A 17,920-nucleotide genomic window follows, 5' to 3' on the forward strand; every position below is an offset into this window, starting at 1 on the left:
CCGCCCAGCGCCGAGGCCAGCGGTGGACTCCGTCCGCTTCTCCGCGCCCCTCCTTCCCGCCTCGGGAGGGCATAGGTGGGCTCCAGCCCCTGCTCCTCGCCCGCGTGCCGTTTAAGGGGCAGGTGATTTTCTCGGTGAGCGATTTCATGGAAGCCCTGCCTAATGATTCATCCCTCCGTCTGCCGGAGCTGCACGCGCTGTCTGGAAGGAGATCGCCCTCCAGGACCCAGGGCGCAGCCTCATTACCCGTTAAAATCACACACACACTCTTCACCTTTGAGCCAAATGAGACGCCCAGGAGGAGGAAGGCAAGGCAAGGAAACGAAACATAAGCACCTTTTGGACTGGAAAGGTTGTGGATAGATGCTTCCGATACGGTTGAAAAGCACAAGGGGGAAAAAAGGAGGGGGGCAGAAATCTCTAACCTCCAGCGGCTCATTTTAGCCAAGATCTATGGCCCCCTGCGGCATCCCCAAGCGGGGGAGGGAGAGGAAGGGGTGGCCTCCCTCCTGGTGTTACTCAGTTGCCTTTTGACCCCTCGAAGATGAGTTTGATGCGCGATCGCGCAACGCGAGGGAGTTCGGCAGAAGGTGCAAAGGATGGGGGAGCGGGGATCCCAGAGCCTGGGGGCGGGGGATCCCGAAGTCCTTCCCCTCCAGAGACCGGCACCTCCAGAAGGAAATTCGGAAAACGTAGGCTCTGGGTGTGGAGAGCCGAAAACCCGGCTGAGCTCATGGAAGCTCCAAAAGAAGCCGAATTTCAGCCCAAAGACGACGAAACCCTGACCGTTAAGGCCAAGACCACCAAGTGATGCCGTTCAGGAGCGGGGATGATTAAGGAAGGTCGCGTGAGATCAAAGGGATGCCGGTGTCGGCGGTGCCCCGGTGTGGCCGGGCCCACGTGTGATCACAGGCGCGCCGGTGGCCGTTTGATGCCGGTTCAGATGATTAGAAGGCGGCTTAGAGGCACTCACGCAGGTCCCTGCGCCGAGCTAAATGCTGGATGGTGAGTCTTTAGCTCCCCCTACTGGAAAGCATCAGGAAAGATTCTCTCCGTCAGGGGCCCTTTGAGGAAGAGCCTTTGTTTGGTGGACGCATTTTGGTGCTGCTACTTAATTTAGGTCTCCCTTGCATATTATGGGCGCTGTGTGTTGTGTTAAAAAAAGGTCAGCGACGTTCCAAGCAATTAGAAGAGACATTAGGACACCTCAGCATGCTTGAAAAATACGGTAATGAAAGAGTCTTGCAAAAGAATAAAACAACCACTCTTCTTGCTGAAGCATTAAGAGGAATTTCAGCACACTTTTAATCTACAGTATTTACTTGTGAAGAAAAAAAGTACATTCGGTTGTTAAAGTTGAATCACTTGAATTCTCACGGTAATAAATCTGAATGTGCTATTGTTTTAGCACCCCATGAAAAAAGGCTTAACCATTAAGGAGAAACTTGTTCACTCCCCACCACCCCAAAGGTCCAATACGTCTAAATTGGATAATACTGTGGTTTAGAAAAATCCAAAAGTGCGCTATTAACATCTCTTTTATCTCTGGAACAGGAAAGTAATTAAAATTCTTGAAAACTTTCATTTTAAACACTTGGGCTTGGTTTACCCAGTTCAAGATTACAATGTCTAGCTCATGTCTCCAAATAATATACACCACCAGCTTATCTCGGGCAAATTTCCTATGCGGGTGAAATTTTTAAGATATTCTGAAAATAGGATATTCCTAATAATGCAGGAATTGACACATCATCTAGACTTACAAGACCTTTAATTTTAAGATGGTTCGCAGAAAGGAAGACATTGGAGGATGTCAACTGGAAGTGTTTTCTCATGACTATTTATTTATCAGGCAAAATATAGATTCTATTTTATACTTGATAGACTCACCATCTGTAAATGCCTTTCCTTAAGTGACCTATAAAATCACTCAGAGGCAGAGAGAGTGTGTGTGGGAAACAGAAGGGATAGATTGGGTGCAATCAACCTACCACCAGTTGCCATTGTCCTCTGGGGCAGAAAATGTTGCCTTACTCACAAAAAGTTATCCTTGCGTAGGGTATGACAAACTACATCATACAGAGAAGAGCTTTGTATGAGGGAAATCGGTTTGGTTATATTGGCATTTTTTACTGAGCATCAACATTTTGCATTCATAACTACTTTACCTCCTAAAAGTGATAAAGCAAACCAGTGATTTTAGACTGGTGCCATTTTTTAAATGTTTTGTTGTTGTTGTTGTTGTTGTTTGCCATACACTAGCTACCTTATGGAATAATGTCTTTACCAAAACATTTTGGAATCCATGTTTTCTGCTTTTCTTGTAGTCAAGTTTGTAACTGATTTTTTTAAAAGAAAGCTTTGTCAGTGTCTCATTTGATATGAAATGTGACTAAAAAAACATTATTTTATAAGAATTTCATTCCAAATGATAGTTTAGGATTATGACCAAACGTCTCACACTAAATTAGCAACAGTAACGAGTCACCAGTCAGAAATTTGTTATGGACAACATTAATTCGAAAAGAACAAAGGCACTACCTTCTGAGATGTATAAGATCTATACTAGAAAAATGTGCATATTTCAATTATACTGAAGACACTTTTAGTGAGCACTGCCTATATAAAAAATGGATTTCTCACTCCAAATGTTTAATTAAAGGAAAGTCTTTAAAATCTGAAGCTTCTAGTAGAAGTTGGAAATTAAATTTTAGCAGTGCTGTAGCTAAAAATAAATAAATAAATAAATAAATAAAATAAGGTTTTCCTTAAGCCAAAAAGAAACAACAATGGCTTAGAACAATGAAGCCCCATGACCACCAAACCCAAGAGCTTAAGATCCAGAAAAATCAAATGGGGAGAGATCTGGCTTCAATGTCTTTCTAAATATAAATTGTTTTTTCTTTTCTAAACAAGCAGCTGAATAGATAAATGTACATGGAAATCTAGGCTTCTTTTATGTAAAACCTGGAATGGTATTATATATTCAAAATGTGCCTATATATTTTAATACATCTAAAGATTGTAAGAGAGTGTCATTATCCCTAATTTGGGTAAGGTTATCCAATGGCCTTCTTTGTGATTGAACTTCTGAGTTGGTATTCCAGGAGAAATATAAAATAACCATATGAAGGAAATCTGCACGGTGTAACATATTAAATATTTCTTTTTCATACCAGATTCCCCAAGGATGTGGTAAAAACTGCAAAACCCTAATCCACTTTTTTACTCTTTTCAACATGTTCTTGTTATAATTGTAAGGCAGCATATACAGAAAAATCAAAGGTTTGATCCATCATAGTAATTTTAGCATATACTGCCATGTGGTGAGCACTGACTACATGTCAGGGAATTCTAGTTTTTAAAAATTCATCATATTGTTAAATTCCTACAAGAGGCTTATGTGGTGGACACTATTCCCATTGTACAGATGAGAAAAATGAAGATTAGATAATCAACCCAAGTAAATAAAAGGCACAATCTTCCTTGGAATTCAGACCTGAACCAAAAATCTATGTTCTCAAGAGCTTCTTAAGATTGTTTTAAGACATCTACCACATTGCATAAATAGTGTAACACTGTATAATACATTACTCTGATCAATTTAAGAAAACCCCAGTGTACCAAAATATACAGAAATACATCACATTAAATGACACATATGGGCTATTATCTACAAAAGGACACAGGACAAGAAAAGTAAGTGAAGCATTAAAAATCCTGATCATAGAGAGACAGCTCATTTGTCCCTACATGATTTTTTCTTTATTACACTTGACCTTGTTCCAGAAAGGATTTGAGGGAGCCAAGATAAAATGAATATTGTTCTTCTGAAATATGTTCTAAGTATCTGATTTGATTTGATTTATTTTGAAGTGGTCAACAATACTTGTCTCTATATAAGTCTGTCTCTGTAGCTATTTATGAATAGCATTTTTGGTATATTACATGGAGTTATTAATCTGGAATTTAAGTTGACTAAAATATAGTAATAGTTCATTTAAAAGAGTTTTCTCTGCAGAATAAAATCACGTAATTTCAAGAAAATCTTTCTTCCTTTAGAGTCCAAAATCTATTTGGAAAATCATTATTTGTCTTGATTGAAGAGTTCGGTGATACTTCCAAATTAACATAACTATTGAATAAACAAAATTTTACATTAAATGGTATGTAACATTGAGAGCAAATTAAGTATGTATACCTTAAAATTTTGAATTTTAAAAGTCACTTAGAGGTTTCTTAGAGGTCACAGATGAGATTTTATTTATCTTCATAGTGTCAGTTCAAGATGGTCCATTACCCCCTCAGCCCCATCTTAGTCAATTGCAAAACCTAAACTAAAGTTAAAACGTAGATCTTTGGTAGTAAAGATGATAACCTCTCATCTGTACTAGGCTAATGGTTTTACAAAATGAGCAGAATTGTCAGCCTCGCAAAACCACTTATTATTTGAAAGTGCAGCTTCAGTCATTAACCATAACAGGCTAGAGTTAATATGTGTGCAAGGATATTTTTTCCTGCCCATTATTTTATCATTTCTTTTTACTCATATTAAGTTATTATTTTAGTATATAGCTTAACTTCAATGACATAAAATAATACACTTTCTGCTAATTTTACACCACACTTTCATGAACCCAAGAAAATCCCTTTGATTCTCTGCCAAATGATTCCAAGCCCATCTGCTCCAATCTGGAATTTGTATAATTAAATTTTAGCAACACATAGCTGTAATCTTAATAGGAAAATTTATTTTAAATCCAAAACAGAATTTTTTGTTGTTCATAAAAAGAAGAGATTGTCAAGGATTTAGGAAAAGGCCAGTGACACTCATGGGTCCTGTAGATACCCGTGGATTTTTACAGTTGTATGCACACTGAATCTCTTTTAGGCATGTTTCATAATGGATACTTCAAATTAGAAAAAAATTGCTTATTCTCCCTTGCAATAATATAATGGAATTAATCCAAGGGTACATGTAATCTAATTGAACTGTCTATGGTTTTATCATGTAAAAGAACTAATCTGTTTGGGAGCAGACTTTGATTTTCTTCCAATATCCAGTTGATTTTATTTCTGCCTGATAAAACAAATTCTGACTACTTGTGGAGTACCTGAAGTTTTGTTCTGTTTTTTTTTTTGTTTTTGTTTTTGTTTTACAAAGAATACTAAGTTAAGTTGTTAGATACAATTCCAGCCAGGAATATAAGTAATATAATTTTGCTCAAATTAGAGATGTAAATACACATTGTCATCCATAAGTGATAAAATGAAATAAATGAAAAAAATCTCCATGGCCCAAGTTTATACATAAACTTGCAAATAATGCAATAATATGACACATACTTCATATCGTAATATTTCAATTTGAGTGAGACATCTCTCTCTGTCTCTCTCTCTCAAGCAGTTTCCACTGTTTTGTCTTTCACTTAGCAAAAAAGATGATAGCAATAAGTGATTTTTTTTTTCTCTGAACAATTTTGGCTTTTTCATTATATACTAATACAAATTTAAAGGATCCAAAGGACCAGATACTTAATATTGAAAAATGCTAGTGCAGTTTTTGACAACTAGATACAAATTTTATAGAACCCCCTCACGTCACTGACTTGCTTTTAGTTTTGCATAATTTAAAAAAGAAGTTTCAATGGCTAGTTTCTTATATTTATCAGAAACATAAAATGTAAATAAATTTACACTTTATCTAATATAATATAGTTGCCATCCAAATTAATTTTTGGATTTTAGCAATGTGAAAAATTTTCATCAAATTTTTATCTTAATTTTTCATTTTTCTAAGATTACTCATCTGTAATCTTTTTCTTCAGCCTTTGAGCAAATGTTAGACTTTCAGGTATGCCTAGTATAGACAATGTCAATGAAAGTTATGTGGCATGATAAGCATGAGGTTATTTTGTTTCCTTATTGTTGTTGTTGTTGTTGTTTTAGCTTGTCTCTCTAACTGGCTTAGGTCCAGGTGGTAACTTAACCTATTATTTTATTTCTCGCTTCTCTACCAAACACATTAAAAACACATTTCATCACAAAGCTAGAGGTACATTTATAGGAGTTCTGGTAGTCTGGCTACCAGCCCTCATTCTGAGTCATGTTTAAGCTATCAAAAAAGAGATGAAAACCTGTTTTATGTTAAAGATTTTCATAGGAGATTTCACAGTATTCTTAAGTAAACCACTCACTTGTCATCAGGAAAATATTAGTCTTCTCTAATTTAACACTGAAGTAGTATTTCCATTCAATTACCTCTGCAAAGAGAAGGGATAATGAATGGCTTCCTAAATAAGGACACGACAGAGACTACTGAGATAGCGCTCTGAAATTGGATGTTGAGTACCTATCTGCATTCTAATTTTGGTACTCGCAGTGCAATCTTTACAGTTACCTTAACTATAAAACAAAGATAACAATAGTGCCTACTCACAAGGTAGTCGGATATTGCATTGAAAGAACTTGGCCCAGTGTACATTTTAATTGTTTACAATACTTAGGGTCATTGGAATGTACTATTAATCCTCCATCATGACAGAGACAATGCTGATTGTTATCTAAGAATCCTCTCCCTCCTTTCTTCCACACAGAATTCCCCAGCCTTCCTTGCAGTTGTGTTGGATCATGTGATTGGGTTCTGGCCAATGGAATGCAGGCCCTTCTAGATTTGCCCTCTAAGGTCCCATCTACACCATACCCCTTGGTGCTCTGGCTGTTCCCTCACTTTTTGGATGGCCAAATAGAAAACACTGAGCCATCGGATAAAACACAAGAATTTCAGGATGAGTGTGTAAGCAGACTCAGACCATCTCACTCTCTGCTGTATGCTTTGGACTGTGAATTGAGCAGTAGATGCCTTGTAATGTGTCAAATTATCGAAATTTGGAATTCTTTGTTTTAGGACTTCACTTGTGCTGACAAATATAATCAGCTACTTTGAATGTTGCCTAAAGTTTAAATATTCGTTTAAACTTTATGTTGCAATGTATTTCTTCACAGGACATTAAACTATGGTTAATATTGTTACAATTAAAGAATAATAATACCCAAATTTTTAAAACAATTACTATATGACAAGCACTGCAATACACCTTTTAAATTAATTGTCTGATTAAATTCTCATGAAGCATATGAAAGTGGTTTAGCCTCATAATTCACAGTAGTTAATGAAAGCTCAAATTGATGATGTAACTTTGAAAGTGTCATAGTCTGTAGTGAGAACTCATATCCAGTATCCACAAAGCCTACAGAATCACCCAGGATAGGCTCATGTATTCTCCAGCAGTGATTTCTCAACATTTTTTTCATTGTCACTTCTCTAAGAAACTGCTATGGTCTGAATGTTTTTGCACTCCCTCCCACTGGCTTCAAAATTCTCATGTTGAAATCTTAACCCCCAGTGTGACAGAATTAGAAGGTAAGGCCTTTGGGAGGTAATTGGGTGATGAGGGCAGATTCTTCATAATTGGGATTAGTGTCCTTATAAAAGGAACCTTGGAGAAATAGTCCCTTCCACCATGTGAAGACACAGTGAGAAGGTACCACTCATGAGCCAGAAATAGAGCCCTCACCAGACACGGATCTGCTAGTGCCTTGATCTTGAACTTCCCAGCTTCCAGAATGGTGAAAAATAAATCGCTGTTGTTTATCATCTGCCCAGTTTACAGTATCATGTTATAACAGCCTAAATGGACTAAGACAGGAGCATTTTTATACATTTCTGCCTAATATCTCCCCATGGAATTTCAATATAACATATAAACTCCATATTTAATATATATTATTATGTATAATAATTATAATGTATTATAATCATTACATTAAATTTAATGTATTATATATTAAGCATATATAAATAAATATATAATTATTAGTTTATATTAATAATGTGATATACATTATAATTTAATAATTTAATGTATGTATATGTTAATAATTTAATGATATATAAAATATATTGTTAAATATACAAATGAATATATTATATAATAGATAGATTTAAATATATTAAATATATTTAATATATAGTCATTATATCATTTGTATACAATATATTATGTAATAAACATATGTATATGCTTATGCACTATATATACATGTAATTAAAGTGTTTTATATGTAAAAAGAGAAAAGTGTGTTTTTTTGCCCCAAGAACCATCTTCCCATCATCCCCATTGAGAATGAATATTCTACAAATACAAACTATTCTAAGATCTCAGACAAAAAGGGCTATTTCTTGTCATATTGGGGATCAGCTGGGAACTCCTCCACATCATCCTCATTCCAGGACCTAGGCTGCTGAAGCACTCATTTTCCAAACAAATGACAAGGCAGAATATGGTTGTTAAATCTGGCTGGAACGAATAACACGATTTCTTATGTATTCACTACCAAAGTAAAACACAAGCCCCACTTCAAGGGTGGCAGAAAGCTGGACATATTTGCTACCAGCTGTACCTACTATCATGCATATCCAACTCTTGCAGACTCCTTTGCTTTTGGAGGAAATAGTGTAAATTCATGGTGGCAACACGGGTATTGCAGGCTAAAGCAAAATGACTGACCACTGTGTGCTTTTCAAAATAGATTTCAAAACAGGTTTTTGCAGATGTAATCCAGGGAAGATGAGTTCATACTGGATTAGAATGAGCCCTAATCCAATAATTCGTGTCCTTATCAAAAGAGGGAAATTTGGACAGAGATACGTAAGCTACATGAAGATTATGGAAGAGCTGGCAATATATTGCCACAAGCTGGGGAATATCAGGCCACCAGATGCACAAGAACAAATTTTTCTCTAGAGCCTTCCTCAAGAGCATGGCCTTGACAACACCTTGACTCTAGAGGTATAGTCTTTATAACTGTGCAAATAAATGCCCTCTTGTTTTAAGCCACTAAATTTGTATTACTTTGTTATGGCAATCCTAGGAAATAAATATAGCTATTACCTATTCTGATGAATTCCACATAGGAAAATAACTTTCTACATACCAAAAGCCAAGTGAATTAATGATAAATTAGTAGTATACTTAGAAAATGGTAATATGCATTTTAATCCTGTTTCAGTGAAAAGGGTATTATATATGTACACACACACAAATACATACATGTATATCTAAATACAAAGAAAATTTAAACATAAAGTTTACTTAAAAAATCTATTTTAGATCAGAACTGAATGGTATTTTTAAGATCATCTTTTCGTTATATAGCTCAAGGATAGGAGGCCTATTTAAATGAATAAAGACACCTTATTCATAAATTAGTCTTTAAACAATGTGTATCAATTTAACCAAGACATCTTTAGTAATTTAGATATTGTCTTTTGTTAATAGTTATTGCAATGGCCAGTGGTTACTGATTATAATTTAATTATATACAGTTTAGCACATTTTTAATTCTTTGTAAGGATATCAAAATTTAAAAGTAATTCTATACCATGAACATGTTAGAAGAAATATTAAATAACTATAGTTTCTATGTGAAAATTTTAAATAAAAATATTCAGTCCTGGTTTAATTTATGTTAATTGTAAAATGTCTCTTGCAAAATGTAGTAAAGGTTATCACAGAACCAGATTTACACAATTGCCCATGGCAGCCAATGGAAGACTTAAGTCGTTTCCTCTGTTAATTTATTTAATGCCATCTTAGGCTTAACTCTCATCTTTTCACAGCTTTCCTGTTTTAAAATATAAGAATTAGCCAGATTTCAATTTCTATGTCACTACCCCATTTCCCTCATCATTTTTCTTCTACATTCAATTAAATAAATAAAAAAGAAAATTCTCTCCAATCTTAAAAGCTTCCCAAATTACCTAACATATGATCTATTTGGGGAACTTTTTCATGTGTACGTTAGACCTGACAGAAGCCAGACAGTCTTCATAATCATTAATAAGTACTGATAAATACACACACACACACACACACACACACACACCACACAACCCACATACACAAATAAAGATGTTGGGCCTCTTAAGTCAAGTTGAAGGAATATAGTCCAATCAGTCTCTTACTTTCAGTCTAAAAAACATCCATAATAAAGATTGAAACGTATCACTAGCAATATTTATACAGAGAAACATATATGAAATCCAGACAAAAATCTCAAACCAAATTCATAAGTAGATATGCTGATCAATTATACTGTGCATACTCAGTGCCCTGTGTTATACCAAAACCTTAGTGTAAACAGAGATTGGAAAGAAAGAATATAGTGGTTGTCTTACAGTCACACACACACAATAAAAGGTACAGAGAAGGTAGACATTAGATTTTTAAAAGGAAGAAAACATTTCACAAATATTCAGCTATATGTATGGCAACATGGAATCAAAATTGGGGGAAAGTGAAAAGTTCTGTGTGCATAGCACCAGGAAAAAGTAAACGAGATGGCAGATTTTTTTTTTTTTTTTTTTGAGATGGAATCTTGCTCTGTCACCCAGGCTGGAGTGCAGTGGCGCAATCTTGGCTCACTGCAACCTCTGTCTCCCAGGTTCAAGCGATTCTCCTGCCCCATGCTCCCGGAGAAGCTGGGATTACAGGCACACGCCACCATGCCCAGCTAGTTTTTTTGTATTTTTTTTTTAATAGAGACAGGGTTTCACCATGTTGGTCAGGCTAGTCTTGAACTCCCTACCTCAGGTGATTGGCCTGCCTCGGTCTCCCAAAGTGCTGGGATTACAGGCATGAGCCACCATGCCCAGTCTTGATGTCAGATAGTTTTGTTAAGTTTTTGGAGGACCTAAAACAGATCAGAGATGGAGCAAAAGACATCCATTATGAATGAAGAAAATTGAGGCTCTGAGAAATGAAGTGACTTCAGCAGAAGAGTACAGAAATAAACCAGAGCACTGCACCTGATTCACTTCAAGTCCCTTTTATTTCCACGACATACTATGTGGACTCACTGAATATTAATCATTGTCTTCTGACAATAGGGAGCATGTGCAGAACAGTTTTAACTTGAGATAAATGTTGGCGATTGCGGAAGAAGGGGATTTAATAAGCAATTCCTTGTTGATTTGCCATCGTGGGTTACGAAGAGGAGTAAGGAAATAAAACAGAATAAAAGATAAACAAGCTGGGAAGACAGAAAAGCAGGAGACTGAGGAAGTACAGAGGAATATTCCACGGGCTTAGTTTTGCTGAAACAAAGAAAGCCATGTGATTTAACAGTCATTGGGCTTCTCAATTTTGCTTTGTAGCTTTTATTGAGTAATCTTCTTTCTAATTTCTTTCTACCCACTTCGCTTTTGTCCTGTATGACACAGTGCAATGTGGCCTCATTAGTTCACACCAGGGAACTTTCCAGCCAGCTTAGCTGTGAGTCCTCTCTCCTCCGGCACACACGCACACACTTAATTAAACACAATGTGTGTATCTGAGGGCAGTACAGGTGCTTGACTAGCACGTTACTAGAGTTCTGAATTGGACCGTCCATGACCCGACGGCTAGCTTGCAGTGCTCGGAGGACTCTACTAACTACTGTAGTTCAAAAAGTACCATACTGACATAAATGTAGCGACGATTCTTTTAAACAGTTCCCATCATTTAATATCAAAAGAGTTAAATAAAGCAACTTAGCAATTGCTGGGTAATAATTTACTCCTCAGAATTTGGTTTTACATTTATTGTCCAATTGACTTTTGATGCTATATATGCTCTCTCGAACGTTTACCGATAATTTCTGCCTGTGCCTTCAGATGAACTTTGGAAGTAGTTTAGCAATCCAAGTATCAGCCTCTCTTACACACGCAATGGCAGGTCTGTGCTGATGTCACTTTACGAGTGTTTGGGCCATCAGCCTGAGAACAGAGGCCTAACTGCATTAGACGTTTTGGGCGAATTCTTCCTACCTCCTTTGCTCAGGCTGAAATTTCTTTTTGTAATATGATGCTGTCATCACTATTGTCATCAGAAAGACATATGAGGGGATTATTAACATTATTGTTTGTCAGGCTTCTACATTAATTTTCCTCAAAATAGTAGTGCTTCAACTGAGGAACAGAATTATATTTTGCCTTGTCTCCTGAAATGCTTTTAAATTAGAATTGATGCTCAAGCTACATGACTTTTCACTGCTGATGTAATTTAGTTTTTTATCTGAATGTTTGATAAGTTGCAGTACAACTCTATTCTTGTAGTTAAAAATCCATTAACCTCCCTTCTAAAAACCTGTTGCTTTAATAACAGCAGCTTTTTATACCAATAAAAAACACTGAAATATATTATCTTAGTCAAAATGCCTGTACTTATTTGTAGATTGGTCTTCTAGGTATGAGAAGTCACAGTGGTCAGAATAAATAAAATCGAGGGGAAAATGATAATTCATTCAATTCGCTTAACACATTTTTATTGAGTGCTGTTATATGCCAGGATATAACATGAATATAGCATCTGTCTCATAAAGATGCTTTGCTTTTCTGAACTTTAGTTCCTTTATCTGTAAAATGACAGAGTTGAAATAGTGACTTCTAAAGCCTAGGCCTCCCCAGAACATTCTATTACTTATTTTGCTCAGCTAGAAGATATTTCTAAGGATTTCACCTCTTGTATCAATAATTGAGTCTGAGCCCTTTGCAGAAGATAAAGAATCATGGCTTCAGGTTTCAAATTCTGTGAAATAAAGTTACTTCGAAAGCCGTGATAAAAAATGGTGATGATTTTGGTAGTCTTGCATTGACACCTCTGGTGTAATCCATTATGCTTGTATTTATGTGAAACTGCTGTCCCAGTGTTAGCAGCTGTTCTCTGGGGCCAGTGATGACTAGAGAGTTGTGGTTGTTATAGGTAGCTAGCTCATCTACTACATTTCATATAAATAAGGTATCTTCCTTATTCTGATATCACAATCCTCTATTTCTATTCAAAGAACACACTAGTATCCTTAATATAACACAACTTTTTATGATACAGATACATATATCATAAAGGTCAAAATTCATCCCTGGATATTAACGGGTCTACAAGGATTCCACGGAGTTGGAATTAAATTACTAAAAACCTATAGTATTGAAGGAAATTACAGTAGGATCTCATGATTAAAACAAGAAGCACAGAAGCAGAGACTGACTTAACACCAAGCATATGCACATATAAACTTTTCTGTCTTTTGAGTATCTTCTTACTATAAACATTTAATTTTAACTGTCGATGATGGTGGTGGCAATCGTAGTACAGGCGATTTCTAAAATAAATACATAAATTGAAACGCTGAGGTGCTCGTAGCGGAATTAATTGTGTCTGCCTGTTGATAGTGTTGAGGCTGTTTTCTTATCAGGTACCTCTTAAGAAACAAAATGGTGTAAAACATCCAGCTAAAAGCAGCGATACGAAAAATACCTCTCAAACAATGATGCAGTGATTTCTGTGGGTATCTGCAGTAAGTGCTCCAGGGATTTGTACGTGCAATTCCCCAAATGCCACAGCAGTAAGGCTTTCCATTAGCACCCTACCAGCCCATTCGAAGACCTCTGAGCACAAATGATACCACCCAGGAGATTTTTCCTAAGAGAGCTGTAAAGATTCTTTGAGGTTGTTTGCATTTCAAAAGAAATTCGCTTAAATCATGAATCTTTTGTCTAACCTTATGTCATCCCCCTTTATGTTCATTTGGGAGCAATTTGTCTATTCTTTTAGAAACTTTTGTTAGTTATCATCTTAACCAAATTTCCAAGTCACTGCAGGACATTAGTTTTGCCCTTAGCCATAAATTTATGCTTGGATTTGTTACACCAAGGGAACTGGAAAGCTTCCACAAAATTAATTATTGATGTCACTTGGGACATAGTCTATTCTATTTTGTTTTCTAGGCTCAAAATGTTTAACAGAACGTTAATAGAAACTATTTTGGAAGAGTCTTACGAGCTGATAGCAGGCTTAAGCATATTAGTAAAGACAAGTCTAAAATAACAACTAAGAGCTCAAATGCAAAGGACATTAATTGGCCTTAAATGCCTAATAATAAAAATTGAAAGAAATAACATTTTTATTATGGTTAAACATTTTGTGTTAGAAGTTTAGGGTGACTTTCCTTAGAATTCACCACCACACATTTTAAAGGGAGGAGCTAGCCACCCTATCTCCTTCTCTCCTGCCTTTTTAAAGAAAGCACACTAAATTAATTTACTGCCAAAGAACAGACCGTCTGTCTTTTTTTTTTTTTTTTTTAAGAGGAAAAGACAAAACAGAAAAAGGTCAGGCAAATGGTCATTTCACTAATACTTGTGTATTTGTATATTCCAAAACATGTCTTCTCCCCCTTCAACATGGAATTAACTCCACAGTTCAAAAAACAACACAGATGTTTGGAACAATAGTTAACATTCGAAAATGCTCCAAAATGGTCATACTGAGATTCACGTGATAAAAGAAAAATTAACATTTCTTTTCTCTCTTCACTTGGTTTATTATTATGCAAAGTAGAATCCAGAACAAGGTATGTACAGAGTCTCCAAATCTCCAGCTCTAGTTAGTTCTTTTAGTGTGGAGTCGGGTCTCCCGAGTCTTAGTTATTCCCTCAGTATATGGAGAGTCCACAAGTCCCTAACGTTAGTTTTAACATTAAGCACACCAATCTCCCTAAACACCAGATCATAGCATTGTATACGCTTACGTTCATGGAATACACAATTTCTCTTTGTAGCTGAGATGACACCCTGTTTTGCTGATTCCTGTCCATCAGTGTCCCAAGCTCTCCATTTTACGGCTTCATTTCTGACACGGGTTAGCTCAGTGTTAGACTCGTTTCTGCACTGAAGCTAATATTCAGAACAATAAACATGACAACTGAGAATGTTCCACCTGATGTCCCTGACACTTCAACTTACCCATCCCGTGTCCTCTTCCAACTGATTCCCTCTAAACGTTTTTGAAGCAATCCTGTTCTGTGCTGAAATGTTCACACACGTCTCTACCTAACTTAAATCAGGCAATCGGTAACGTCACACTGTGGGGGCCATGCTAAGCACTTACCACGGCTAAGTGAATCTATACCGGTGTGTCTGGTTCTTCTATGCAGAACTGACTTTCTTTACATGTGTTTGTCATACATACACACGATCGACAACAAATATGAATTATTAGGCCTGAAGAAAATGTGATACTAATACCACATTTTTATACTTGAAGCACTGAAATTAAGGCTGCTATTTATAACCATAAGGCATACTGTAGATATTCTGAATTTTCAAATATATAGATAGGGATCTTTTGTTATGCCATTTTATATTTATTTTGTGATTTAATTATAATCAGAATATTTTTAAAAACTGCTTCAGCTGTAGATATAGTAGGCTAACAGACTTGTTAAAATGAGAGGTCTGGACTTTGGCATGAGAATTTCATCAGTATAGGCAGGTTTTAACTTTTTCTGTCTAGTTTTATGCTTGAAAGAGGCATTTTTAAAAGAATTCTGTGTCGATAAGGAGGTACTAAGATTTCTTTTCACTACAAGGCTATATCCTTTTAGCAGAGTGTTTCAATTCCTTGAACTCTAAAAGTACTAAAATATGTGACATACAAAAGGTTATTAAAATTATTTTACATCATTACATATTTTTGTCCAATCATAATATGTCTCAACTACTGTTATAAACTATTGGAGCCTGCTTGACCTTCTATGATTTTATTTCATTTGGTTTACTTTCTAGTACTTTCATGAAAGAAAAAACTGGCTTGCAAAAAAGTTAATTCATGAGCCAGTCACAAAAAGGACAAACATTGTTGTATCAGTTCATCTTCATGCTGCTGATAGAAGCAGACCCAAGGCTAGGAATAAAAAAACGTTTAATTGAACTTACAGTTTCACACGGCTGGGGAGGCCTCACAATCCTGGTGGGAGGAGAAAGGCACTTCTTCCACGGTGGCGGCAAGAGAAAAACGAGGAAGAAGCAAAAGTAGCAACCCCTAATACATCCCTCAGATCTCGTGAGCCTTTTCACTAGCATGAGAACAGCACGGAAAAGACCGGCCCCCATGACTCAATTACCTCCCCCTGGGTCCCTCCCACAACATGTGGGAATTCTGGGAGACACAGTTCAAGCTGAGATTGGGGTAGGGACACAGACAAACCATGTCAATTGTATGTGTGAGATTCCTAGAGGAGTCGAATTTATAGAGGCTGAAACTCAAATGGTGGTTGCCAGAGGCTAAGGAGAGGGAAGAATGGCAATTATTGTTTCATAGATACAGGGTTTCAGTTTCAGAAGATGAAAACCATTCTGGAGGTGGATGGTGGTGGTAGCTACACAATCACATGCATATTCTTAATGCCATTGAACTGGAAACTTAAAAACGGTTAAAATGGTAAATTTTATGTTACTTATATTTTACTGCAATTAAAAAAATACTAATTATCATGTCATCTTAGGAACAGAAAGTTGTGATATCTTCCCTCACTCATCATGAGGGTCAGTGCTGACACTCCTATGAAAAAGACACGTTAACAAGGGAAAAGCATAAAAATGTGTTTAATCAAAGTTTTATGTGACATGGAGCCCTTCCAAAATGAAGACTCAAAGACCTAGGGAAAACTGTCCATTTTTATGTTTAGGTTTGATGAAGAATGGATGGCCTTACAGAATTCTGATTGAACAGAAAGCATATGATCTAATAGGAATAAACTGAGGTGGGGAAAGCCAGTGTCTTAATATATTTTCTGTTGCTAAATGGAACACTACAACAGTTTGGGTTTTCGTTTGATTTTGTTTATGTGTAACCCCTAATAACAGTTTACAAACAGTAATTTGTTCACTTGTTTGCTTGTTTTGAGACAGAGGCTCACTCTGTCACCCAGGCTGGAGTGCAGTGGCACAATCTCAGCTCACTGCAACCTCTGCCTCCCGGGTTCAAGCGATTCTCCTACCTCAGCCTCCTGAGTAGCTGGGATTACAGGCGCTTGTCACCACAGCCAGCTAATTTTTGTACTTTCAATAGAGATGGGATTTTGCCAGGCTGGTCTCAAACCCCTGACCTCAAGATCTGCCCATCTCAGCTTCCCAAAGTGCTGGGATTACAGGCATAAACCACCATGCCTTTCCTGTTCGTTTTTAAGAGATGATGTCTCACTATTTCGCCCAGGCTGGTCTTGAACTCCTGAGCTCAAGCAATCCTCCCACTTCTGCCTCCCTAAAGTGTTGGGATTATAGGTGTGAGCCACTGCACCTGGCCTCTGGGTAGTTTTTAAATAAATGTATTTCTCATAATTCTGGAGGCTGGGAAGTCCAAGATCAAGGGGCTTCATCTAGTGAAGACCTTCTTGCTTAGTCCTCTGACAGTGGAAGGCAGAAGACAAGCAAGTGCACAAGACAGAGGGGGGAAGGGTGCCAAATTCATTTGATTTATTGGAAACCCAGTTCTGTGGTAACTAATCTACTCCCACAATAACAGCATTAATCCATTCACAAGGCAGGGCCATCATGATCTAGGAACCTCTTAAAGGTGTTACCTTCCGAGTATCATTACTACAGCAACTAAATTTGAACATGAATTTTGGAAGGGACGTTGAAACCACACCACACAGCAAGATACATTTGTTCAGATTTTACTTGCCTTCCTGTTAAGTATCCTTCCTCTTGGGTATAGGGCAGGATCTACTCTGGAATAAGGTTCTTATGACTTCCTTTCAGACAAGGTAGGTCAGATAATTTTTTATGGCCAGCTCTTACACAGATAGGAAAAGGAAGGTCAGAGTAATATTTCTAAGAGACTTTGTTTCTGAAGGCATTCCAATATCCCTTAGTTCAAAGTACTCAGCATGCCACAGCACCATACTTTGGGGTATTCTCTTCTTTCTCTCTCTTTCTTTCTTTCTTTTGAGACAGTCCTGCTCTGTCACCCAGGCTATAGTGCGTGGTGCAGTTACAGCCCACTGCAGCCTTGACCTTCCAGGCTCATGTATTCCTCCC

At 36.9% G+C, this 17,920-nt stretch overlaps 1 protein-coding gene across 1 annotated transcript in view; it reads right to left on the reverse strand.

The window, feature by feature from the left end:
- ROBO2 (roundabout, axon guidance receptor, homolog 2 (Drosophila)) overlaps positions 1 to 17,920 on the reverse strand; it is a 1,384,675-nt gene that overhangs the window by 605,690 nt on the left and 761,065 nt on the right. The window lies entirely within an intron of this gene.

This window comes from Colobus angolensis, unplaced genomic scaffold (genome assembly GCF_000951035.1).
Source record: "Colobus angolensis palliatus isolate OR3802 unplaced genomic scaffold, Cang.pa_1.0 Scaffold98, whole genome shotgun sequence".
NCBI classification, from domain to species: Eukaryota; Metazoa; Chordata; class Mammalia; order Primates; family Cercopithecidae; genus Colobus; species Colobus angolensis.